The sequence below is a fragment of the Halyomorpha halys genome, unplaced genomic scaffold (assembly GCF_000696795.3).
Source record: "Halyomorpha halys isolate HHAL.00 unplaced genomic scaffold, Hhal_1.1 Scaffold691.1, whole genome shotgun sequence".
Lineage (NCBI taxonomy): Eukaryota > Metazoa > Arthropoda > Insecta > Hemiptera > Pentatomidae > Halyomorpha > Halyomorpha halys.
The window spans coordinates 212,447-219,338 of record NW_027113417.1 but is presented as its reverse complement, the minus strand read 5'-3'; the positions used below and the strand labels follow the sequence as shown (position 1 = coordinate 219,338).

Here is a 6,892-nt window from a genome sequence, read left to right as displayed (position 1 = left end):
AAAAAAAAAAAAAAAAAGATTTTTCGGTAACTTTTTACATTTTTGTATTTTTATAATAGTTAAAATATTTTTATGTTGGCAACTCCTCTGCTCCTGGAGAAAGTTCTAGTTTAATTACCAAGACGAGGTGTACGGAGTTGAGCACAATTTCTTTGTTAGTAATATTTTTACTTTTTTAACTGTTATTTATGATTTTGATAAATATGGTGTGTATTTTTTCAGTGATACTGTATTGCTCTGATGGTGCCTGAAGGGGCGAAAAATTGGCAAGATCAATAAATTAATCTATTTGAGGCTACAATGGTCTTTTTGTGTAGTTAAATTTAATATGAAGAAATTGCTAGTCTAAGGGCGAACTTCAATTAACTTAAATAGCTAATGAAGTACTTTACATTCGAATAAAAACTGAGACGAACTGCCGGGAGTGTAAAAGAAAAATGAGACCAATACTGAATTATTTCTCACCTTTCTAATTTTTGAAAATAGTAAATTGATGGTTGGTATTTTTTTTTTTTTAAATTACGGAATCATTTTATTATTATGGTATTTTTAGTTCAATATTTACTTTTATTATTGAGAATGAGTGACAGTTATGCGATTGAGAATGTCGATAAGACAACATTGCTTTAGCAACTGTTTGAATAATATTTTTTTTTTTATGTTATGAAACCAACCCTGAACAATGTCATTTTTGTTTACAAATTACCTCATTTCTCTACTATCTTGGGTTGTTATTAAATTCCTTTTTAGACCGAAATTTGTGCATAGCAAACATACCTGCTTAAGCTGATGCGAGGTCATGTGAATACCAGAATGCCTTTAATGCAAAGCTACTATATTATCAATGGACGCAATCTTGCAGGTTTATCACTTCCCATACACCCAACCAATGTAATCTTGTTTAAGCTGTGTATTTTAAGACAAAACTTTTTAGTCAGTCCAAAAAGTCTTCTAATAGTAGACATGTTTTAACAGAAATATTTCTCTTGCCTGTTATAGCCTTATTTTAATTGGTTTATAGGTTGAATCAAAAAAGGGAAAAGAGGATACACATAAAAAGTGCATCTCTTTCCCAAAAGAGATAAATTTTTTGTTGCCAAAAAATATAATTCCAGATTAGAATACACAAGAATTGTCAACCAGAACTTATTTATTGCTAATGGAACACATATTTACTTGTTATATTTATATTTATTAAAATTTTCTCTTAATTTTTAATTATCACTATTATATTTCTTTTAGCTTAATGTATTTATTTATTTTAAATTTTTTTTGTAAGCATGTATATAGAATGCTATTTGAATTTTAATTGAATATAATTGTGGACGGCCATGTTGGGTTTATATATATATATATATTTCCGATATTTAAAATGTTAATTATTTTTTATACTGTTGATCATAAATCAGTTATATGGTTGATGAAGAAGAAAAAAAAGTCATGTCCGGAAAAGAGAGAAAATTGTAAAATTAAAAATAATCGAAAATATATAGACATATATAATGAATAATAAAAATCTAGAAAAAATGAGGAAAAAGAACAATAAACAATAAAAAAAAGAGGTATAATTTCAGCATATAATTCAAAAAAATTTATACTGCTACTCTGTATCTTATTTTATTCTGTGACTGTTTATATTAATATGTTTAAAAATATATATTTTTTTAATATTGATAAGTAAACTGTGTATGATGTGACCCAATGCAGTTGGGCAACAAAACATTTTTAGTAAAGTGTTTTTATCTCTTGATTCTTTTCTTTAATTTTAATTTAATTTAACTTATGGAATAACGAAGCAGTTTAATTTATAGACATGTTCATTTGCATTATTTTCGTTTATTTTGAAGTGTACTAATTTTTTTTTTTTCTGAAATCAGGTTATTTTGACTGAGGAACATTAAAATGTGTATTTCCGTTAAAATTACGATCGCAATACTTAAGTGAATGTACATATTTTTTCAATTTCAGAAGAAACCTATAACATATCTTTTATAATATTGTTATAATGATGGGACCTGTTTGGTTGCGAATTCCTATAAGCGATAAGAGAAGAGATATTGATATGGTAATGTGACTTCCTAACGATGACCGATGTTATGATCTTCCATCCAGGTGTTCTGTAGAGCTGGAGCATGTGGCCATGTCAATAAACTCTAAATAAAATAATTTAGATAGCATATTAGGGATTTCTCAAACACGTTATACTTCCTCACTCCGGGGTACTTTTTTTGTACTCCAATTAATAAGCAACTGAAATTAACTATTTTTTTTTTTGGACATATTTCTTCTAGGATATTCATCAAGAAAGCTTAGGTACTAGTAGTTAATGAATTAACTTGATTTTCAAATTTTTTTTTACTAACAAAAACTCACTAACACCTTTATTGTATAGGAATAACAACAAATAAAGGAAAATATTATTGACTAACTCAGAGAAACGATTTCTTAAAGAATCGCTAGATTATTATTTTCATGCGAATCACTTTCTCAGTAGTTTTGTTAGAAAGTTTGGAATTGAAATGTTTGCAAAAAAAAAATATGTTAATACCAAATGATAATAACTTTCATCCAAAAAGATGACACAAAATCACTTCACGACTAATAATTAATAATAATAATAATCTTTATTTATTCTGGGATTAACTCCCTTTAGAATAATATACAGGCGTCAAAATTAGGCTTTAGAGCCTTACAGTAAAAATTAAAATAAAAAATGGAGATGAAATTACAAAACGTCATAAAATAAAAAAAAAACAATCAATTTGAAAAGATATAAATAAACAACAATAATTAACATAATATATAAAATAATGATAGAGCCAATAAAATAAAACCACACGTCATATCATAAAACATAAGATTACTTCTGATAATAAATAGAAAAAAAAGAAAAATGATAAAAAATCAAATACAATTAAACTAAAAAATAATAAATGAAAAGATACAATTTCTGCTAATGTACATTTTACAATTATAAACGAAAATCTGAGACAGAAAATATATAAAGCTCTTTTGAAACAATTGTCATTCTTCCGGAATTGGGTGGACAGAAGGTTGTCGAAGATATGGGATTTGAAGATTGGAAGGGTATTAGAACTACGAATAAAGGAGGGAATAGAATTCCATAAGGAAGAGGAACGGATGAGGAAAGATCTGCCAAATGCTGCGGTTCGATAGGCAGTTGCGTATAAGTCTGAAGGCCGTGATATGCGAGAATGCACTGAGGATTTAAATTGAAGGATATCAGAGATGTACGATGGACGGCGGGATTGGATAACTTGGTAGAGAAAGGAAGCAAGAAAATATTTACGACTGAAGGAGGAGTAAAGCCACTTCAACTCTTCATAAAATCGGGTGACAGTGGCGTCCCTGCAATTATTTAACCGTTTTAATTTTGCACCAAGGTCCCCAGAGAGACCCCCGTAAACCACACAGCAATAATCAAAGTGGGGGAATATTAAGGAAGTAACCAGGAGTCTACGGGTTTCAAAAGGAAGTAGATGACGAAGATAATTTAAATGCTTTAGAGTGAAGAAGGTACGACGGGAAATATTGGAGACGTGGCATTTCCAGTAGAGAGTTTGGTCTATAGTAACACCAAGGTTTTTAACGTATGGATGGAATTATAGTGCCATATAGGAATTAAATAGTGCCAACGCTTCGGCCAGAAGTTCAACCCTTCATCACGGCTAAGAACAAAAAATAAGATAACAACCAATTGAAAAAAGAATATATTGAATGATTAGAAAATAACTAATATTATAGATACATAAATAGTATTGAAAGACGTGGACAGTTTAAATATCATAAGAAGATAAAGGCTGTATGAGAAGAGTAATATTAAAATTAAGTAAGAGGAAAGAACAAATAATAAACTAAGTATGAAAATCTAGTAAGTTAATATATGTACAAGGAGGGAACTACTTAAAATAAAGTAATGAAAAAAGTGGGAAATAAAACGTATACATAGGTAATTAAATATTTAAGTAAAATAACAAGATTAAAGAAATAATGTATAAAGTTATATAATCAAATATGAATAAACAAATATGAATATTTTAATTTAATAACAATAATTTAAAATTAAATTTATGGAAAAGAATGAGAAAGAAATTTATAGGTAATTAATAAGATAAGTAAGTAAAACACTAGAATAAACAAATAAAATATAAAGTTAATTCAGACAAATACTTCCTCACTATAAACTTCTCAAAATTTTTAAAATAAATCTACTGAAGTATAAATTTTCTCCTCTTCCTTCACTACTGTTTACACAGTATACAGAATCATCCTCTTCAGGAATATATTTGCTAAATCAGGTGCATTCAGACTTCATAAAACTTCCTTGTTTTTTTTTTATATATATATACTTCATAATAGATTTTACTTTTTATGAAAGGAACTGAGAGAAAAATATTCTTCTTTAGAATTATAAATTTCAGAGAGAAACTAAATACAAATTTGGTCTTGTGCTTGAAGGGAACCGTTGCGTGTCAATCGTACGTTTTGGATGCAAAGAGTTCTCCTTTGGATTTAAACTTGAATAAAATATAAAATAATTTTTATCTTGAATATGTTACTCTTAGTTGTAGGTTTCTTTTGGAAGAAAGGTTCTAAACCTACTTCCCAGTTACACTGTTCGAAAGAATGGCCTCTAAAAGAAAATAAGTGTGTTCTATAGAAGAAAAGGATTGCCAACAGATCAAGAAAACTGTCATAACAAAAAGAAAAACCGAGATATCTCTTTGGGCATTTCAGAGATTATAGTTGAGATGATGAGAAATTCAAAAAAAAAAAAAAAAGAGGTGTCCTACCATACCTCCTAAAGCAGCTACATCCTCAATTTTGGTGTTTATAAGAAAAATAACATTTAGGTTAGTATTAATTATGTATGTGAAGGTACCCAAATGTATCCAGTGTATGTTTGGTAATCTTGTGCATTGTCAAAAATTCTACGCCAAAGTAATATCAATATTTTATTATAAAAAAAAAACGAATTTGAATCATAATTTTATGTAGAATGACTGAAGAAGTTCCTAAGTTTTCAGAGTAAAATATATACAGAAATGTTGTTAATTGTATTTTTTATTTATACTTAATTTATGTATCCATAACTAGTGGACCTCTTCCTCTAAGACTAAGACCAGTGCAAGACTCACTTTATATACGAATTCGCGTTATGGTGAGGATCCACCATAGCCGTATTTCGATTTTAGACTCAGTATTCCCATATCCCCTCGAAGAATGTTCCGTAATTGGAGGATTAAAATAAATCCCAACAAATCCCATCAAATCACCTTTACCCTTCGTCGTAAACCTACCGACTGCCCTACAGTCTCCTTTAATCATGTTGATCTTACCCCTGTCGAACAGATCCGCTACCTCGGACTACATCTGGAAAAACGGCTAACATGGAATCCCCACACAAGACTGAAAAGACAGGAAACTGCATGTCGATTTCGCCTATTACAGCACTTACTGGACAAACGGTCTAAACTTCCAATTCATTACAAAAGACTGATCTACATGACTGTAATGAGGCTAATCAAGACATACGGAGTTGAGCTTTGGGGCTCCACTAAACCTTCGAATTCCTCTCGTATCCAATCATTGCAATTCAAAATCCTTCGTAAAATCCTCAATGCTCCTTACTTTGTCACAAATAAAATCATACATAAAGACCTTTATGTGTCATATGTACCCGATCTAGTCCGAACCAGATATCATTCCTTCCATTATAAACTCCCTAACCACCCAAAACCACTAGTTTCTAACCTTGCTTCCTCTTCCATTCCTGACCGTGGTGCCTGAAAAGAAGATGGTCACGAGACTTGCTAATGTAAAAGGTATAATAAATAAAGCTAACGTAAAACCAATGGGTAGTTTGTCTACACGCCAGTAACACTACAATTTAATTGATATCAAATTTACTAAATGTATTATAATATGCAAGTTGTAAATATCAATAAATAAATAAAAAAAGATTCAGTATCATTTCAAAATTTGGAGCAGAACAGTAAAGTTCTCTTAGTTTTACAAGGAGATATGTCTAAGTTCAATGAAAATATTTTTTAGATATTGATGTTGATGGTGTTTTTTAGATAGAGAAAATCACCGATCTGTGCTTTCTGATAAAAAAACAAAACAAAACATGAGACCCCCAAAAAAAAACATTACACAGAAAAAACTCAATAACTCGTAAATGGGTTAAAGTAAGTAGTTAATTTAAATTAATGAATACTTATTATTACTTTTTTGGGTATATGTTTCCCTTAGTGGTACATTGGTACATTCCTTTGTTAATCACGTAACCAAATATAATAATATATCAAATATAATAATAAATAATAAAAGAAAATAATATAATAAAATGTCACACTATATTAGTTGAATAATGGGACATAAATCTGCAAAAAAAAGTTTTTATTTTATTTATAATTGGACGTATTCCAAAAATAATACTGTAGACTTGGGTTACTTTCTTTACTGTGATCGTCCTATAGACTTTCCTCAAGCTTTTAGGGTATCAAATTCACTCCAGTCTACGCTACAATCTATGAAATACCTCAACCTAAATTTTTAAAAACTTTTTTGTTAGATTTACCACCGTTTTAAGCAAAGCAGCGATATGATGAAAAGGGATAAAATTCTCACGGCCTACAGGCATTCACTGGTCCTCAACGTGGCTGGGAGCTTCCGGGCCAAACTGTGTGGCCTGTCGATCAGCTGTTACCCAAGTGCAGCGTTTCAGAAACTACCGAACACACAATAATAACAACGAAAATACTCGGTAATAGCAGGTTGGCGACAATTCAAAAGATGCATCTGCTACTAGTAACTCCAGCATACAGAACAATGTTTCACGAGGCGGCAGCAGAGGGAGCATTTATTG

The 6,892-nt window shown here is 30.0% G+C and overlaps 2 protein-coding genes across 2 annotated transcripts in view; one reads left to right on the top strand and one right to left on the bottom strand.

Annotated features, from left to right (window-relative positions):
- The window catches only part of LOC106685423 (uncharacterized), a 58,121-nt gene that overhangs the window by 8,645 nt on the left and 42,584 nt on the right, over positions 1–6,892 (top strand). The window lies entirely within an intron of this gene.
- LOC106685422 (DNA damage-regulated autophagy modulator protein 2) overlaps positions 1–6,892 on the bottom strand; it is a 53,003-nt gene that overhangs the window by 13,607 nt on the left and 32,504 nt on the right. The gene's annotated exons all lie outside the window — the stretch shown is intronic.